This window comes from Mastacembelus armatus, chromosome 1, assembly GCF_900324485.2.
Source record: "Mastacembelus armatus chromosome 1, fMasArm1.2, whole genome shotgun sequence".
Lineage (NCBI taxonomy): Eukaryota > Metazoa > Chordata > Actinopteri > Synbranchiformes > Mastacembelidae > Mastacembelus > Mastacembelus armatus.
This window is the reverse complement of record NC_046633.1, coordinates 22,372,512-22,393,863: the sequence shown is the minus strand read 5'-3', so window position 1 is coordinate 22,393,863 and position 21,352 is coordinate 22,372,512.

Here is a 21,352-nt window from a genome sequence, read left to right as displayed (position 1 = left end):
TGGCGATGAGTGGAGTAATGTTTGCTGTGAAGTCCTTGTACACCTTTGAGGACATTTGGATCTGACAGCTCCTCCTTCAATGCTTTGCAACAGGCTGACCAGGTATGTAGTAGGTATAGGACTAGGCTAAACCATGTCAAGTAACCAGTTGCTTCACAGAGAATAAACAGTCTAGCTCTGCTTTCATTGGAACAGTGAAATCTAAGACATCCAGATGCATACAGTGCCCTCCACAATTATTGGCACCCCTGATTATGATTGGATTTTAAGCCTCTAATAAATTCATTTTCTTTTTAAAAATAGAACCAAAATTCAGAAAAAAAGTGAAAAATCCAGCCTTTAATTGAAGTACAATTATTCAGCAAAAAACAAAAATAACATTAACAAACAATTGACTTTATATGAAATCATGTGTGCCACAATTATCGGGGTATATCAATTACCCTTGATCTTAATACTTTGTACAACCCCCTTTTGCCAACAAGACAGCACTTAATCTCCTCTAACATCTCACAAGGTTGGAGAATACAGAGAGAGGGTTCTTTAACCATTACTCTTTGTACAATCTCTCCAGATCATCCAAAGGCAAAGGCAAATTTATTTGTATAGCACCTTTCATACACTACGCAATTCAAAGTGCTTTACAAGGCATATAATTACATTAAAAGCATTGAAAAGAGCATTTAAAAATAAAGACATTTAACATAAAATAAATTTAAATCAAGTAAAGTAAATTAAAATAAAACATAAAAGCACATTAAGAAAACAAAGATGAACAATTATTTGAAGGCAGCAGTAAATAAGTGTTTTCAGTCCTGATTTGAATGAGCTGACAGTTTGAGCAGAAGTTTGTTCCACAAGTGAGGAGCATAGTGACTGAATGCTGCTTCACTTTGTTTGGTTCTGGTTCTGGGAACACACAGTAGACCTGTCCCAGATGACCTGAGGGGTCTGGAAACCTCATAGGGAACCAATATATCTTCGATATATTTTGGTCCACAACCATTTAGTGCTTTATAAACTAGCAATAAGATTTTAAAATCTATCCTTTGATTAACGGGAAGCCAGTGTAGTGATCTGAGAACTGGTGTGATATGGTCCAGTTTCTTGGTGTTTGTAAGGACTCTGGCAGCAGCATTCTGGATTAGCTGCAGCTGCCTGATTGACTTTTTGCTAAGACCTGTGAACAAGCCATTACAATAATCTAACCTACTGAAAATAAATGCGTGAACAAGTTTTTCTGCATCTTGTTTAGACAGAAAACCTTTTATTCTAGCAATGTTTTTCAGGTGATAATAGGAAGATTTAGTGATGGATTTTATGTGGTTGTTAAAATTCAGGTCTGAATCAATGATTACACCAAGGTTTCTGGCTTGATTTGCGGTCCGGGGTCCTCTTTTATGCACTCTCCTTTTCAGTTCATAGGTTTTCAATCGGGTTGAGGTCTGGGGACTGAGATGGCCATTGGAAGAGCTTGATTTTGTCTGCTGAATCATTTTTTAGTAGATTTTGCCACATGTTTTGGGTCATTATCCTGCTGAAAGACCCAATAACGACCAATTTTACCACATCTTAATCAGGGGTACCAAAAGTTGTGGAGGGCACTGTAAGCTTGTGGATTTATTTTATGACAAGAACAAGGAAATACAACTCGCTCAAATCCATCTTGGGCTATGGAAAGTCCAACTTTCAGGCTGTGGGTGAAGGATCTCAATTTGTCTTTCATAAGCCTTCTGCAGGTCTAGATGAAATTAGTTCCAGGCTCCTCAAGTCCTGCATAGACCAGCTATGTGGATTAGTTGTGCAATTCAGCCTGGGAATAGGGAAGGTACCACACCTGTGGAAAATATCCTTTGTGGTACCAGTACCAAAGACAGTAACAGCACCTATAGCACCTAAACAGCTACAGGCCGGTGACACTGACATCATACCTGATGAAGACCCTGGAGAGGCTGGTCCTTGTCCATCTCTGGTGATCTCATCTATGGACCTACTTCAGTTTGCTTACCAGCCCGGCACTGGGGTGGATGACGACATCATCTACCTGCTACACAGAGCTCTTTTTCACTTGGAGAAGCCTGAGGATTATGTTTTTCTCCAGTGCCTTCAACACCATACAGCAGAGGCTTCTGAGAGGCAAGATGGAATACATATTGGTGGACTTCCATCTATCAGACTGGATTTTGGATTACGTCACCAACCGTACACAGTATTTGAGGGTACGGGACTGTGTGTCCGATATAGTAGCCTGCAGTACAAGTGACCTGCAGGGAACAGTCTTGGTACTGTTCCTCTTCACCGTGTATAGTGTAGACGTCATGTACTGAACTGTTTCCTGCAAAAGCTCTCTGATGACTCTGCGATCATCTGCCTCATCTCAGACGAGGATGATGGCTAATACAGAGATCTGATCCAGGCCTTTGTGGACTGGTGCCTACAGAACCATCTCCAAATCAACATGGGGAAAACCAAGGAGCTGGTGGTGGACTTCTGATGTGTGACTGATATGCAGTTAATAAATCTCTCTACAAGCAGTCAGTCAGTTGGGTATTAACCAACTCTCCAACAGTATGAGATGTCTTATGAACTTAGAGATGGAGGTATTAAGTACTGCAGAGGAATAGAGGGACAAGAAGAACTCTAGTGTGAAGTGAGACGAGAAGCCGACACACTCATGACATTGACCCACAATGGTGCACCATGGGAAAAGTTGGAGGGACCATTGAAAAGCTATTTCAGTGAATCCAGGTATGAGAGAGATGTTTAGGGAGAGAGACAGCAAAGTGGGAGGTAATTAGGGAACGTGACAAGAAAGTCAATGTGAAAGATCATCGGGGTGAGGTGAGAGACTTTTGCAGACATACAAGCTAATGGAGAACAGATGGTCCTTCAGGTTTAACAGGAAAACTTCCTGAGCTACGCACTCAGCACTATGATGACAAAGAGGAAATAACTCTCTTGAGTTCTGTAGTGGGGCAGGTAGGAGTCAGAGAATAATTGGATCAGAAAAAGTCAGGCACATGTACCAGGCTGAATCAGAATCCACAACTTAGCAACAAACAAGCAGAACCGAAGGCAGCAGGTCAGAGTGAAGATATGGGTTTAGGGTGATGGCTGAAAAGAAGTGCGAAAAATGAGTTACAATTTGGCACTGGCTAAAAGGAGGCACCAGCTTATAGAGTCACAGTGGTTGTGGTAATTGAACACTGGTAAGTGTTAAGATGGTGATTCTCAAGTGACGCAAGGAAGGTCAGAAACAGGAACTAGTTCCAAAATAAAAGCTTAGTCCCAGAGAAGCCTAGGATCGTGACAGGTTATGTTGTAAAACACAGTTATTTACTGTTAAAACGAATACAAACTTCAGTCTCAGATTCCAGCCTATTACTCAGGGCAAACATTCTTTTATGATTATCATACACAAAAGATCCCCTTCAACCATTGCTTTCACTGCTGCATTACTGGTGTTACATAGTTCATTTATAATCTCATGCCAAATCTGTTTTCTGAAAGAGGCTGGACACTCAGATTGATGTAGGGTTAAAAAAAAAAGCAGGTGAAAAGCAGAAAAATGGGAAGGTAAAGCTAATTACCATTTTGGGCATCTGCTTGTTCCCTTTTCTTGATGAATGGAAATGTTATGTTCTGTTATTTCCACACAAAAAAACCAAACACAGATGGGTAACCAGGTAAAGATAAAGAAAAAACAAAACAAAAAAACAAGGCTTTTATTACTGAGCAGCAAACTGGGGCAGGTGTATAATAAGTCCAGTTAATCAGGCACAGGTGAAACCAATCAAATAGTCAAAGTAACTGAAAACCACCTATGTGGATGTGCAGAAACCTTTAATATCTGTGGATTAAACCATGTGACTCTTCAACTTTCCCTAAATGCTTTGGTAAACTACACTGTAAACTTTGCAAAATACTGCGTTATTATTATTATCAGTATAGTAAATGTAATTGTTGCTGAGGAACAAAAACATAACATGAAATAGTTCCACTGTATGGACTGTATTTTGTTATATTTAGAAAATATTTAAACTGTAATTTATGGGATTTAATTTAAGAAATGTAGACATCAGTGGAGCAGGTGAAAATATAACTGTTTTAGTTTTCACCTACAAACTGACAATTTTACATCTTTCTGATCCAGATGTTAATACTCAGCGATGAAAGATGTCAAATATAAATAATTATTTTTCTTTAATGAAACATAATGGATGGATCATTTAGCGTTATAAACTAATTTCACATTATAAATGATATATATCATCATTTTACATCTTTTGTCAGTACTGTATTGTACCATTGCGTCATTCCTGAAAGTGATAATGTTATGAGATGTTTTATATCAATCACTTAAATTCAATCATACAATTAATAACACAATCCCAGATACAAAAGGCTTTTTTATAATTTCAACAAAAAATAAAAGATAACAGTTAAAAATAAAAATCACAAATCACAATCACAAATAAAAATAGCAGACATGCACTGCTTTGCTTTCATAAGAGATGAATAAAGTGTGGTATTTTACGTGAGACTAAAACAGCCTTAATCAGTCTAAGAACATACATAATTTGATTTTATTTAATCAATTTCTCACAGATAAAATTTATTTGTGCACTGCATGAACAAGCAATCCAGTTATATATAGGAGGATACGGTATATTTGCAATCATAGCACAGTCTTCATTTAAATTATACAGCTGTTTGATTTTCCAGTACCTACAAATAAAGGTGTGACGGCCACGGGCCGTTTGGGTTTTCGCCCCCCGTGTGTGTGTTGTTATGATATTATATTTGACTGAGAACCCAGTGAAGGGATGCCTGGGCTATCCTCACCCACACCTTCTAACCTCCGTCCGCTGGGTGGAGCTGTGGACGGGTGACCAACATTAAAGGAGGATGCCGGAAAGCAGCTGCAGAACGTCTCCATGGACCGCGCCTCCTCGCCTGATTGGTTCCCCTTCACCAGCCTCCCTCCAATCAGCTGACTACACCTCAACGTCCATGTATTTAAGGCCCAGGATTTCCGTCACTCGGGGTGAGCTGTGCCTTGCCCATGGTCAGTTCACCTCGGTGTTGTGACTTTTGCCTCAAAACCCCTAGTTGTCGAGATAGTGTTTTGTATACCGCTTGTCGGGTTAGTTACTTTAGTTCTTGTTAAAACTAGATTCGCTTAGTTATTAGTATTTGCGTTGATTTTCTGAAATAGTTAAAAAGATCTGGAAATATTAGTTCATTTTAGAATGCCTTTGAGCCTGAGAGTTTTTGTTAAACGTTTTTGTTAAATACCTGGCTGTGCCCATACCAGAATCTGTTTTTTCGTTGTTGTATTCAAGCCCTTTGGCCTTACTTTGCTTTGTAAATAAATATCGGCCGACCTTTTACCATCTGGTCATTGTGTTCTTCCCTAAAAATATCCCCTAGACAAAAAGGGATGTAACAAAAGGCAAAAAATTATCACTGAAATATCAGCAGTAATGTAGATATCTGAACAGTTACCTTACAACTTATGTCAATTTCTGCATAATTCTGATATTTACAGAACATTAAAGATAAACACAAAAACAGCACTGACAGTCATTAAGAATGTAGAAAATGTCTGATAATATGTATAGTATGATTTAATATGTGAGATTGATTCTAATTCCAGTCTGATATTTTCTTTACAAGAGATTTTACTATGTATGCATAGTATGATTTAATGACAAATTAAGAATGTAGAAAATGTCTTACGTCGTGGTGGCCACTGTTCCATTGACCCATTTCCATTGACTTTCAGTCTCCTGATCAGTCAAACCAATCCAGTAGTACAAGTTTGTAGTCTGAACTAATGATGTGATGAATTCCTGGATTTAAAGGAGACAGTCAGTCTGTTATTTGTCTTTTATCTTCACTGTCCTTTCTGAGACATTAAAGAGCTTTTGCATGTCAATGTATAATCACAGGTCTATAATTAAATTATTTATGGCCTAATTCCACTTAGCTTCTTCAGTGTCCTGGTACCCCCTTTTGTTCATGGTGGCTCACTGTCACACTTTCATGACTTATTGGGAAACTTGAATCATTGATCTTACCTGTGATTTCCTGCTATGACAAGTCAGACTTTCTGCTGTAAAAAGGCCTATTGTGATGATGCAGGTTAAAAAGCAGAATTAACTTTCTCTCTCACAATATTTGCAGGTTTGAAAGTCTTATTCCCCCTTTGCCTGTTTTCATCTCCCTCTCACCCTGCTTGTATGTTGACTTCTGCAGCTTTGGACAAGTCACTTTGAACATGTCATTTTTCTATCCCATATAAAAGTACTCTATAATCTCTAAAACGATAAAACAGCTTCAAGAGAAAGGAACATTTTTAGTCCACTCACCTGTTCCTCATGATTAGATATGATCACCAGGTGTGCATCAACACTTTCACAGTATTTCTTGCTGTCATTCCAGTTTTGCTTTAAGAAAATTAACGGAATGAAATAACAACTATTGGAAATCCTTTTCCAGCCGGCAGGACAGCGTAAATTCTCTGTTAACACAAAATGATATACCTCAGCCTCATTACTGTAAGACAAAGACAAAGCAGTGTGTTTCATCCGTCTGTGTAAAAATAAATATTCATATTGTTACTCACCAATCTCCTTTTGTAATTCCATCTTCTCTTTGGTGAGGTTGCTGTTAACATCCATCAAATAGACATTAGCGTTTTCTAACTGGCTTGTCTTTTGGGTCAGGTTGGCATTCAGGTCTTTGTCGTGAATCACTGCCATAGCAAGAGTCCAACATGCCAAATATGTATCACTTACATATTGTTAAGTAACGTTTTGTAATGGTTGGTTTGAATTGATGGGAAACTTACCAATGACCAGCAGGACAATGACGGCAGTCAGGAGGAGAAGATACAGCAGCAGCAGAAATAAAACAGCAGCTCTGACAAGATTCTTCTTTCCTGAACTTACATTGACTGAAGCTGCTGGGAGCATAAGTAAACAGTGCTGAGGGTTAATTCAAAAACAATTAATGTCCCTACTTAGAATTTCCATCTAATAAATAACCACTGTAGAAACTTCTGCATTAATAAAATTACTCGTTTTATGTAAACTTAGATATTTTAAAACACAAAATGCATGAACAAAATGTAATGTTTTGTCAATAACTCAAAGAAACAATCTTAAATTCTTTATGTATGTGAGTATATATGAGACAGGCAGACAGAGAAAGATACTTTGTTGTTGGTCCTTGGAGGTGTTCTCCTGTGATTTTGGCAGCGTGCTCCTCTCTTTCCAGCTGTTTTCATAAATCGTTGCATTATTGTTATCATAGACATCTGCATTCCTGTCTTCCTCCTTCTCACCTTTCTGAAATCTAACTTTCTTGGTGAGATCTGGCCTAGCATAAATATCCTCAGACATAGCACCTATGGTTTTCTGACTTCTAATACAACTCAGACTTTCTGTTCTGCTTGGACAGGTCCAACTGTATTTTAGTACTTATGTCACCATACTCTAGTTTTGGTATTTATATTACAGGAAATATAGAAGATAATAGGAGGTTACCTAAATTCTTATAAGGGAAGAAAAAAGAGGAAATCAGTGAAACCACATCAGACAAACAATCACCTACATTTTTCCTAAAGCTGATTTCTGTCATGTTGATTTATGTACAAGTGGTTATATTTCTAATTACTTGGTTTGTACTTAAAAAATGTTCTTCAGGGAAGATTCTGTCCAAACACTTCAAATATGTGGGACATGCAGAAGTGACAGATAAGACCCATAAGCTGGGAGAGATGTGACCAATTCACAGAATTCAAGATTCTTTTATTTTTTCTTTTTAACTAACTAAAGGTGTGTAGAAGTATTTGCCCTGTTATTTATTTGATGTGCAAACAATATGTGGGACATAGGTACAACAAAAATTGATCTGTAGTACGGCTCTATACAAAATGGGGAAGCATATTCATGCAGCTGCAAGACATGTAAAACTAGTCACCAAAAATAATTTGTCTCACATGCCCACAGTTTCGTTAAGTACAGAATCGGGAGGTTGAAAATGATCCTTCCATCTGTTGATGGTGTTACTTCATTTGAGCACAGTTCAGAAAGATAACCTAGAGTTTCCGAAGCACGGTCAAAAATCTCTGATTCAGGACCAGGCCGAACCAGCACAACTGCTGAACACTATGGACCAAATGTTGGATATTTATGAGAATGTAGACAGACCATCAGGTAATCACAGCAAATGGAAAAGGGAGAATAATATTTTTGTAGACAGGTTCTACACTCTGGAGCCAAACAAAATTGGATCTGCTGTCTCGCACAAGGAAACAGGTTCATAGGGCCAGGCATTCAAGCACAGAAAATACAGTATTTTCTAAGAAAGAAAGAGAAAAAAACCAACAACACACAATTGGAGGGTTAAAGGGCGAGAGAGTAAAGGGAACATGCATAGCTTCCTGTCACTTGATGGCATTAGTTTGGTATTAATAAATGTTACCTTGGTGTATCAATCAACAGGCATGTCAGCAGCTCTGTGAAACGATAGAGCCATTCACAGTTGACATGATTTTATTTATTTCACACTAAAGAATGAACACATATATGCTAACTATTACTGTACCTTCAGGTGCCGGAGGTGTGAAAAAGAATTCCTACAGAGCTGCTGCCGTGTTTCTGGGCCTACTGTGCCTTGTCTTCCTGACTGGACTCATAGTTCTGGTTATCCAGTTTGCTGATAAAGTATCCTGCAGGCGATGCTGGATAACTATGTTTAGTAACTGTTTATGTATTCAATTCAATTCAATTCAATTCAATTTTATTTGTATAGCGCCAAATCACAATACAGATCATCTCAAGGCACTTTACAAAAACAAAAAACCCAACAATTCCCTTATGAGCAAGTACTTGGCAACAGTGGAGAGGAAAAACTCCCTTTAATGGAAGAAAAAACCTCCAGCAGAACCAGGCTCAGTTTGGGCGGCCATCTGCCTCGACCGGTTGGGGTGAGTGGATAGAGGAGAGAGAAAAGAACAGCAACAATAAACAACAAATAGACACTGCAGGTTGGTGGGACCAGTAACTGCACATCAGCGATATACAGCTCCAGGACCAGGGACACCTGCAGAAGGTACAGAGAGAGAACAGGGAGAGAGGGAGAGAGAGAGAGAGAGAGAGGGAGGGAGAGAGGGAGAGAGCACAAACTAGGGGAGAGAGAGAGCACAAGGTTAGTGACATTCAATGGTGGAATATACATGAGGTGGGAGAGAAGGGGGGGGGTTAGGGTTGGGGAGCTCAGTGCACCGATGGTCCTCGGGCAGTCTAGGCCTATAGCAGCATAACTAACTAAGGGATGGTTCAGGGTTGCCTGAAGCCAGCCCTAACTATATGCTTTGTCAAAGAGGAAGGTTTTAAGTCTAGCCTTAAAAGTACAGAGAGTGTCTGCCTCCTGAACCCAGGCTGGGAGCTGGTTGCACAGGAGAGGAGCTTGACAGCTAAAGGCTTCTGCTTTTGGAAACTCTGGGAACCAAAAGTAGACCTGCACTCTGAGAGCGAAATGGTCTATTGGGATAATATGGTACTATGAGGCATTTAAGGTATGAAGGCGTTTGATCATGAAGGAATTTGTATGTGAGAAGAAGGATTTTAAATTCTATTCTGTATTTTACAGGGAACCAATGAAGAGAAGCCAATGTAGGACAAATATGATCTCTCTTGCTAGTTCCTGTTAGGACTCTGGCTGCGGCATTCTGGATTAACTGGAGACTTTTTATGGAGATACTGGGACATCCAGATAGTAATGAGTTACAGTAATCTAGCCTTGAGGTAACAAATGCATGGACTAATTTTCCGCATCATTTTGAGACAGGATGTTCCTAATTTTGGAAATGTTGCGCAGGTGAAAGAATGCAGTTCTAGAGATTTGTTTTATGTGTGAGTTAAAGGACATGTGCTGGTCAAAAATAACTCCAAGGTTTTTTACAGTAGTGCTGGAGCTAGCTATAATTTTAGAAAAGTTATTTCTGAGGTTTTTAGGCCCAAATACAATAACTTCTGTTCTCTCTGAATTTAAAAGTAGAAAGTTACTGGTCATCCAGGCCTTTATGTCAGTTAGACACGCTTGAAGTCTGGTTAACTGGTTTGTGCTAACAGGTTTCATAGATAGATACAGCTGAATGTCATCTGCATAGCAGTGGTAATTAATAGAGTGCTTCCCAATGACATATCCTAAAGGAAGCATGTACAGGGTGAACAGAATCAGTCCTAGCACAGACCATTGTGGAACTCCATAACTAACTTTTGTTCGTGTGGAAGGTTCATCAGGGACATGAACAAACTGGAATCTGTCCTAAATAGGATTGGAACCATTTTAATGTTGTGCCTCTGGTAGCAGTCACATGCTCCAGTCTCTGTAACAAGATGTTGTGGTCAATAATGTCGAATGCAGCACTAAGGTCTAGGAGCACAATCGTTGGTAACTTTTAACAGTGCTGTTTCTGTACTATGATGTGCTCTAAATCCTGATTGAAAATCTTCAAATAGTTCATTCCTGTGTAAGTGGCCTGATAGCTGCTTAGCAACAGCTTTTTCTAGGATTTTAGAAATAAATGGTAGGTTGGATATTGGTCTATAATTAGCCAAGACTCCTGGATCAAGACTAGGCTTTTTGAGTAAGGGTTTGATTACTGCAGTCTTAAAGGCCTCTGGTACGTAGCCTGATACTAGAGATAAATTTACTAAGTCTAATAAAGATGAGTTCATTAATGGCAGGGTGCCTTTAAGCAGACTAGTTGGGATGGGGTCTAAGAGACATGTTGATGATTTAGATGAAGCAACTACTGATGTAAATTCAGAGAGATCTATGGGAGAGAAGCAGTCTAAACATAACTGAGGTCCTACAGATGATTCAAGAGCTACTGTAGTAAAAGATTCATTTATTGCAGGTATAGGAAGCATCTGCTGAATTTTATCTCTAATAGTTGTGATTTTATTTGTAAAGAAACTCATAAATTCATCACTGCTGAGAGCTAAGGGAACACTGGGCTCAACAGAGCTGTGACTTTTTGTCAGCCTGGCTACAGTGCTGAAAAGAAACCTGGGATTGTTCTTATTTTCCTCTATTAGTGATGAATAGTATGCAGTTCTGGCTTTATCCAGAGCTTTTTTATATGTTAGTAGACTGTTTTTCCAGGCTAGAAAAATTTCCTCTAAGTTTGTGGAACGCCACTTCCTTTCCAGCCTTCGTGATGTCTGCTTTAAGGTATGAATATGTAAATTATACCATGGGGCTAGTCTTCTCTGATTCACTAACTTCTTTTTCAGAGGGGCCACAGAATCAAGCATTTCATGCAGTGAGGTTACAGCGCTGTCAACAACATGATCAATTTGGTAGGGAGTGGGTTTGAAGCAGCTGCCCTCCACTATGTTTATACTTGGCATAGATGTAAATAAAGATGGAATCATTTTCTTAAATTTAAAGAGCGCAGTCAGATAAACATCTGCTGTAGTGGAGTTTTCTTCTTTTTTTTTTTTTTTTTTTTTTTGACGAGTTTGCTAAATTACTATCTATTGTATGCATTGATTTTGATTGTATTGTTTTAGTGGGTGACTTTAACATTCATGTTGATAATCTCAATGATGCAAGTGCAAATGAACTCTTGAACATCCTGGACAACTTTGGGCTTTCTCAGCATGTAACAGATCCAACACACATCAAGGGACACACACTGGATCTAATAATTTCTAAAGGTCTTAATATTTCTGAGGTGGTGGTGACCGATGTTGCTCTTTCTGATCATTACTGTGTTTTTTTAAAACAACCACCCCTTCTGTTTTGCACACAGGCGAAACAGAGGTAGTCAAAAAGCGGAACATCAACGAGAAGAGCTGTGCATTATTCATTCAGGCTTTTACATCATCACCAACCATGCCATCAGCCCCTGTTGATGATCTTGTAAGCAGTTTCAGTTCCAAAGTTATGACTGTTATTGATTCCATTGCCCCAATTAGGACCAAGGTATTGTCAGCAAGAAAAAAGTCAAAGTCACCTTGGAGAAAAGCCACAGTGGTTAAAATTCAGAAAAGAATATGCAGACAAGCAGAACGCAGGTAGCGAAAAACCAAACTCCAGGTTCATTTCGACTTGTACAAAGAGAGTCTTCAACACTATAACCAAAAACTAAAAAATGCAAGGCAATCATTTTTCTCAGAGGTTATCAATAGAAACAGCAATAATGCCCGCGCATTGTTTTCTGTTGTAGACAGACTCACAAACCCAGCACCCTCTTTTCCTTCTGAACTACTGTCCAAAAAGTCATGCAATGATTTTGCAGCCTTTTTCACAGACAAAATATTAAAGATAAGACAAACTATATCTAGCTGCAGTCCTAGGAACATGACAATATCACCTGTGCCTCCTTGTTCTCCAGTGAATCTAGAACATTTTGATCTCCTTGATCACAGAGCTCTGGCAGAAACGCTTCTACAATTAAAATCTACATCATGCTGCCTTGATATTTTACCAACACATTTTTTAAAAAATGTTTTTAACAGCTTAGCTCCAGATGTATTGCAGATTGTCAATAGTTCTCTTCAGTCAGGGCAGTTTCCCCAGGCCTTAAAAACTGCTGTTATAAAACCTCTTCTTAAAAAGCCTAATCTAGATGCTTCAGCAGTAAGTAACTACAGGCCAATATCAAATCTTCCATTTCTGGGAAAAATAATTGAAAAAGTAGTTTCTCAACAAATTCACAGATTTATGGTGCAAAACAATCTTTTTAATGCACTTCAGTCTGGATTTCGCACACACCACAGCACAGAGACTGCACTTATTAAAATTTTAAATGATTTACATTTAAATAATGATGAGTCCAAAACCTCTGTTTTAGTACTACTGGATCTCAGTGCTGCATTTGACACAGTTGATCATGATGTGCTGCTTGATAGACTAGAAGCTTGGGTGGGAGTTACTGGCTCAGTGTTAAATTGGCTAAAATCTTACTTACAAGATAGAGACTATTTTGTCTCACTTGGTAACTATGAGTCTGAGCGAACAAAAATGAAATGTGGGGTTCCTCAGGGGTCTATTCTTGGTCTTCTCTTATTCAATATCTACATGCTGCCCCTTGCTCAGATTATGGAATACTACAACATTGACTACCATACCTATGCAGATGACACCCAACTTTATATATCAGTATCATCTCATGATTATAGTCCTCTAATTTCATTATGTGAGTGTATTAATCAAGTCAAAGAATGGATGTGCCAGAATTTTCTCCAGCTTAATACAGACAAGACAGAAGTGATTGTTTTTGGCCCCAAAAATGAAAGGTCAAAGGTCATTGCTCACCTTGACTTCATGTCATTGAAAGCTACAAATCAAGCCAGAAACCTTGGTGTAATCATTGACTCAGACCTGAATTTTAACAACCACATAAAATCCATCACTAAATCTTCCTATTACCACCTGAAAAACATTGCTAGAATAAAAGGTTTTCTGTCTACACAAGATGCAGAAAAACTTGTTCACGCATTTATCTTCAGTAGGTTAGATTATTGTAATGGCTTGTTCACAGGTCTTAGCAAAAAGTCAATCAGGCAGCTGCAGCTAATCCAGAATGCTGCTGCCAGAGTCCTTACAAACACCAAGAAACTGGACCATATCACACCAGTTCTCAGATCACTACACTGGCTTCCCGTTAGTCAAAGGATAGATTTTAAAATTTTATTGCTAGTTTATAAAGCACTAAATGGTTGTGGACCAAAATATATCCAAGATATATTGGTTCCCTATGAGGTTTCCAGACCCCTCAGGTCATCTGGGACAGGTCTATTGTGTGTTCCCAGAACCAGAACCAAACAAAGTGAAGCAGCATTTAGTCACTACACTCCTCACTTGTGGAACAAACTTCCTGAACACCTGAGGTCTGCTCCAACTGTCAGCTCATTCAAATCAGGACTGAAAACTCTGTTGTTTACTGCTGCCTTCGAATAATTGTTATCTTTGTTTTCTTAATGTGCTTTTATGTTTTATTTTAATTTACTTTACTTGATTTAAATTTATTTTATGTTAAATGTCTTTATTTTTAAATGCTCTTTTCAATGCTTTTAATGTAATTATATGCCTTGTAAAGCATTTTGAATTGCGTAGTGTATGAAAGGTGCTATACAAATAAATTTGCCTTTGCCTTTGCCTTTGCCTTCCAAAGGCTGCATGATCCATCATTTTAAATTCGAAAGTTATTAAAGAATGATCTGACAAAACAGGATTTGGGGGAAAAACTATTAGATGTTCAATTTCGATGCCATAGGTCAGAACAAGATCAAAGGTGTGATTGAAACAGTGGGTGGGTTTATTAACATTTTGAGTGAAACCAATTGAATCTAATATAGAATTAAATGCAATGCTGAGGCTGTTATTTTCAACATCTACATGAATGTTAAAATCTCCCACTATAATAACTTTATCTGATCTAAGCACTAGATCAGACAGGAAGTTAGGAATTCAGTTAAAAACTCTGAGTAAGGGACAGGTGGATGGTACACAGTGACAAGTAGAACTGGTTTTTGTGTTTTCCAGTTTGGATGTGAGAGACTAACAGTGAGGCTCTCAAATGAGTTATAACTGTTCTGAGGATGAAAGTTTAATAATAAGTTTGAGTGGAAGATTGCAGCTACTCCTCCACCTCGACCTGTGCTTCGAGGAACATGATAATTTTTATGACTGAGGGGGGTTGATTCATGCTTTTGATGTCAGCCAATGAAGATGGACTTTGGATTTGGACATGTCTCATTGGAGCTATCCAGTCTCTGCCAGAAACCTAGAGCTACTGACCCCCTCCTTTTTTTTTCAACAATACATGTATTTGACATAATTTCAACAGGAGATGTATTCAGTGTCTGTTTTTGACATTAACTAGTATTTGTTACAGTATTTGAAAGATTCATATTTGCATCATGCATCAACAACAAAAAGGCTGAAGAGATTCTCCTTGTCATCCCCAGTCTCCTGTTAAATGCAGCCACATGATCACATGCTACTTACTGTCATGCTTTTACACACATACAGCTTGAAAATGCAGAAACGCGGAACAAGGAATGGAAGAGGAATAATTGCCAACACGTTGACTGCAGCAGGACCATAAAGATTGTCTTTGAACCGACACAGGGAAGGGACTGCAGGGAAATGATCTCTGTATACCCACTGTAACTCTGAATAATAATGTAGCTTTGTGGTCTTTTTGAGAACAGTTTGTGAATATTTTCATCAGCAAACCAGATTGGATTCTGGAGGAGACACTTTCATTGACACACCAAAAAGCAGAGACCAGAGGAGAGAGATTAACACCAGGGTGCAAAGACATTGGATGGGTTGCTGAAGAGTAGACAGAGACTGAGATTCAGGTGAAGGCTTGGGCAACGGTCGAGGACAGTGGCTGGGCTTACTTGGGGACTCTGGCATAGGTGATTCAGTGTTACCCCAGATGATGGTGACTGGCTGTTTCAGCATGCATAGGCCAGTTGCTGCTGCAGTTTCATCAGAAGGCTAACACCAGATCACGCTTGAGATGTGGCTCTGGCTCAGACAGTGAAGTCCTAGACCGGGAGGCTGGAAGCTGGGGTAGTGGTGGTCCTTGATGCCAGTGGCATCATGAATAGAGAAGCTGAAGAGCTGGCTACAATGATGACTGGAGAGTCCACTTGATAGTTGGGGTGACATTTGAGTCGGACGACTGGTGGGTGGTGAGACAGAGAGAAGTTGGGATAGGGCATAGTTCCTTGTCTCTAAAAATCCGAATCTATGTCTGTGTCCTCACAACAGTAATCAGGAACCTCCATACACCCATCCATTATTTATACCCGCTTATTCCTTAACCAGGTCCCAGGGATCTGTTGGAGCCTATCCCAGCTCTCTTTGGGTGAAAGGCAGTGGTCCACCCTGGACAGGTCCCCAGTCCATCACAGGGCCACATAGAGACAAACAACCTCACACACTCACACTCACTCCTATGGACAATTTAGAGTCACCAATCAACCTGACATACATGTTTTTGGACTGTGGGAGGAAACCAGAGGACCTGGAGAAAACCCACACAAGCACAGGGAGAACATGCAAACTCCACACAGAAAGGTCCCTGATGGGTTTCAAACCAGGAACCTTCTTGATGTGAGGCAACAGTACTAACCACTCACCCACCATGCTGCCCCTAATCAGGAACAGAGCTAGAAAAATTTGTTTATTCTAAAACCTAATTTCTAAAATGGGAGAAAAAGTTCATGTATTTGTTTACTGTCTGGAAAGGAGTTGCTGGAACATGAGAAATAACAGGATTAGGCAAAGAGTCAAAATGTAACTATCCTAATGGTAGTACTGTAGGGTATCACCTGAAATCAAAACTGACAGTGACAAAGAGGGCAAGATCGGTCACATATGCACCAAGGATGCTGTTCTATTCCTTGTTTCAGTTCCTGTTCAGTCCTTTTCAGGGAATATACATCTGCTGAGACCATTTCTGCGTAAATCATTCTGTCACAACTTTACACACAAAACAACAGGGCTGAAGAATGGGGACACAAACAAGACAAGCCAGGGTGCCGAAGTCAGCAATTTAATTAACTATTAACTTAACACAGAGTGTCCAGGGGAACATAGGGGGGAAAAAAAACACGGAACAAAAGCATTCACCTAGGAGTGTAGTTATAGTCCAAAACACCAACAGAACAGATCCGGAAGAGTGACAAAGGCAAACAGGATAACCCAAAACAGGAGGTGAAGAGCAAACAGACACGACACAGACATGACAATATAGTTAAACCGCAGAGAACACCATGACAAATGAAATCTTAAAGCTGAGGAACAGAAACTAAGACAACAAAAAAATGATGGCAAAACAACAGGAAGTCCATGACACTTTATTATAAAAGTGTTAGTAAAGCTTTGTATTTATTACAGAAGGCTACACCGCAACTGAGCTGGCAATACAGCTGAACATCATGGATCACACTGATATTCATACTACTGTAGAGAAACCATCAGATAATGGCAGCAGGGGGAAGGGGAGGTGAGAGGTTCAGAAAACATTTATCAAAAAAAGTCTTTTCAACGTTGTGGACCCAAGCCAGATTGGATCTGTACCATCAGGTAATGGACTCTTGCAAACAGACACATGCACAGCAGCACAGCACACATCCTGTAATAAGAAGCTGACCTGAATATTTATCTATCTAAATAGATATATATGTCAAAATAAGAGTACGGTGATTAACAATTTTTTATGTATATTTTGTGTTTTTTTTCTTCATTGTGCTCTAACATCAAATAAGCGCTCCCAGATCACAAGACTTTCTCCACCTTAATCTACTTTTGTGCTCTAGTTCAGAACTGAACGTACTGAAATAAAGAACAATTTCACTATGTGCCCAACATTTTCCAAAGAACTTAATACTTAACATTAGTGAAACAGTATTTTAAGGATGAATTAAACTAAAGTTGAATTAGTTATGATTCCAAAAGTCGAGTAAAGTAGAGAAAGTTTTGTGAACTGGAAGTGCTTATTTGATGTTATTGCTGCCACAGAAGTTATTACTATAAATGCAAGAATTCAACCACTATTTCCACCAGCACTGTGAATGTTTAATGTCTTGTGACCTAGAGGGAGATCAGATCACATTTTATCACCAACTAATGCAGACAACTATCAGAAGTCTTTTTAAAAAAATTTTTTATTTTGCCACTGTTCAGAAGGGTCACATAATGAGGCAAGGTGAGAAGTCAGCTATCATAAATAGACAATAATGATTTAAATATAGGAATAATCAGTTTTTCCTGGAAGGGATTCAGTGTTGTACTTGTCCACTCAAAGTGTGTGTAACTGTATGAAGAATAAAATGAGAGACACTGCCAACCTACTCACCTCTGAATGTCTGATGACAGCACGAAGGGGGTATGACTTATTTTGAGTTTCCTGCAACCCATGTGAGATAAGGTTAAATATTTATTTCTGAGAAGTTGTGACCATCTGAAATGCAGTTCTGAAGCAGGATCTTTAAAACCTCTTGAGACACAGCTTTTAAAGTCTTTAGTCTTTACCTCTGAAAGAGATGAGGGCATTTGAATTTGTTTTAGGTTTAAAAACAATGGATTCAGCTTAGTGCAGATCTTATATTCTGTGCACAATTTATGTTCTGTAGCAAACTGATTAGTAATCTGCTTCATTTCTCTTAACACTGTTTTTTATCTTTTTATTGTTTTTTTGTAGTATATGTCTATTGTGTGTAAATGTAAAATACAAGATTGATTTAATACTGACTTAAAACACAAACGCATTGCCAATGTTATCTTTAAATTTCCGACAATGGAGATAGTCAAAGAAGAAAAGGGAATTTCTGCAGAGCTGCTCCAGGGTTCCTGGGTCTGCTGTGTCTTCTCTTCCTGACTGGACTCATAGCTCTGGTTATCCAATGTAAGTGCTAGTTTGCTGATAAATTACTCTGCAGGTGACACTGGATAGCTATGTTTATTGACTGTTCATGTATCACAGACATCAGAGGCAACTCTATGTGGGAAATGGAAATGACCAAGTTCCAGACCAGTAAAAAGAACCTGACTAGAGAAAGAAATGAGTTACAGACCAGTTACAAGAATCTAATTAACCTGTTAGTCCTCCATCTACCGTGGGCGGGAGAAGGATTTTATGTCCAGATATATCACCAAAGATTGTCGGATATAAAGAGTGAGACCAGCTCCAGAAAAGATTTGAAGACGTGACCAATGAGAGTAATCATCTCCAGGGAGTTTTTCAGGGTAAATATTTATTTCATGAGCAAACCATGCCTCTATGAAAATCAGATTGACAGGTTTCTTTCTTTAGAAGTATGGAATCAATGATATTTGACAAATAAAGGAAGGTTAGATAATATCTGCAATGTGGGGAAGGCTTTGAAAGCAATCGCCACTTTTCCTGTAGGAGAGATAGATTAGCCCATTTGACTGTTGTCATACTATTGAGTAAGTGTCATCAGCGTACATCAGTCCTATTTATATAGGTCAGTAGGAGCCTACTACACCTACTGGAGGCAATGAGAGTGGCAGTTAGTATTAGCAACTGACATAAATGTACGTTTTTTTCATTTCATTGCCTAAAGCTAACTGGTTAAGGCCTAACCATAACTAAGACATTTTATTTCCTAACCCTAACCAACATGTTTTAATGCCTAAATGTTAACAGAGTAGTTGTCATGCTTAAACTTAAGGACGTAAATTACCTAATATACGTAATGACAAAAATGAAGATCTGTAGCAACTTCTTCAACGCCTTCCTCACTTCATCCTTACTGATCTTTGCTACTTCCTGCTCCACAACAGTCCCCTCTTCTACTCTGTGCTCTCTAACATTTTCCTCATTCATCAACTCTTCAAAGTATTCCTTCCATCTTTCCATCACACTTGTGGCACCTGTCAACACATTTCCATCCCTGTCCTTAATCACCCTAACCTGCTGCACATCCTTCCCATCTCTGTCTCTCTGCCTCGCCAACCTGTACAAATCCACCTCTCCCTCCTTAGTGTCCAACCTATCATACAAATCCTCATATGCCCTTTGTTTGACCTTTGCCACCTCTACCTTCACTTTACGCTGCATCTCCCTGTATTCCTGTCTGTTCTCTTCTGTCCTCTCAGTGTCCCACTTCTTCTTAGCTAACCTTTTCCTCTTAACACACTCCTGAACTTCCTCATTCCATCACCAAGTCTCCTTATCTGCTTTCCTCTTTCCAGATGACACACCAAATATCCTCCTACCTGTCTCCCAGATCACTTTAGCTGTAGCTGCCCAGTCATCTGGAAGAACCTCCTGACCTCCCAGACCCTGTTTCAGCTCCTCCCTGAAAGCCACACAACACTCTTCCTTTTTCAACTTCCATCACTTGGTCCTCTGCTCTGCCCTTGTCCTCTTCATCTTCCTCACCACCAGAGTCATCCTACACACCACCATCCTATGCTGTCTGGCTACACTCTCCCCAGCCACTACTTTGCAGTCACTGATCTCTTTCAGGTTGGAACATCTGCGCAAGATGTAATCAACTTGTGTGCTCCTGCCTCCACTCTTATATGTCGCCCTATGCTCCTCCCTTTTCTGGAAAAATGTGTTCACTACAGCCATTTCCATCCTTTTTGAGAAGTCTACCACCATCTGTCCGTCTGCATTCCTGTCCTACATACCAAACTTACCCATCACTTCCTCATCACCTCTGTTTCCCTCACCAACATGTCCGTTGAAGTCTGCCCCAATCACCACTCTCTCACCACTAGGGATACCCTGAATCACCTCATCCATCTCCCTCCACAATTTCTCCTTCTCTTCTAACTCACATCCTACCTGTGGGGCATAACCACTGACAACATTCAACATCATACCTTCAACTTCCTACCAGACACTCTCTTCACCTGATCTACAACCCCAATTCCAGTGGTACATTTTCTGTGAATGCAAAGATGTGTAACAAAGGTCAGAGCACCTCAAACATCAGCTGGGGTAGCTCCAGCAGATCACTGTGGAATAAAGGAACAAATAGGAAAGGAACAAATATAATTATAATATGCATGTAATATATAATATACATATGTAGAAAATATGTATAAAATAAAATAAAAAATGTGTATATAAATATAAAAACTCTATGAATGCGTGCACTTCAATAGCATCTTGATAAAACCAGTGTTAATTTTGACAGCAGATTTTAATTTTGTTTTAGTCACAGTCTTTTGACTAAAATGCAATTTTAGTTTTAGTCATATTTTACTCATCTGCTTTGTTTTAGTTTTAGTCTAGTTTTAGTTGACTATAGAGCATAAGATTTTAGTCTATCTATTGGGTTTAATTTAAGTGTAATTTAGTAAAACTATTGTAATATACAAAATATTCTAAATTAAAATTAAATGAAAAACAAGTTTCATTAAATATACAGTGGGTACGGAAAATATTCAGACCCCTTTTCGTTAACTAATAAAAACGAGACAAAAATGTGAGTGAGGGACGTTTTCGGAAAAGATCCAATCAGAATTCAACTTGTAAGATGTGTAAGACACACACACACATTTGAAAAGTAACTGATCCACCTGGCGACACGGGATGCACAACTACACATCATCATCTTGCATAGCCCACATTGGGTTTCTGTCTGACTTAAACCATAATGAAATGGCAACAGCTGGGAGAAAACAAAGAGAAGATACATGGGTCAATTTCACATTTGATGCAATGGCATTACTGCTAAATACAGTTTTTCTTTAAAATATTTTGTTGTCCTGAGTTGCTCTTTTGCTTTAAAGAATGAAGAATGTCATATGCAGGTGGTAA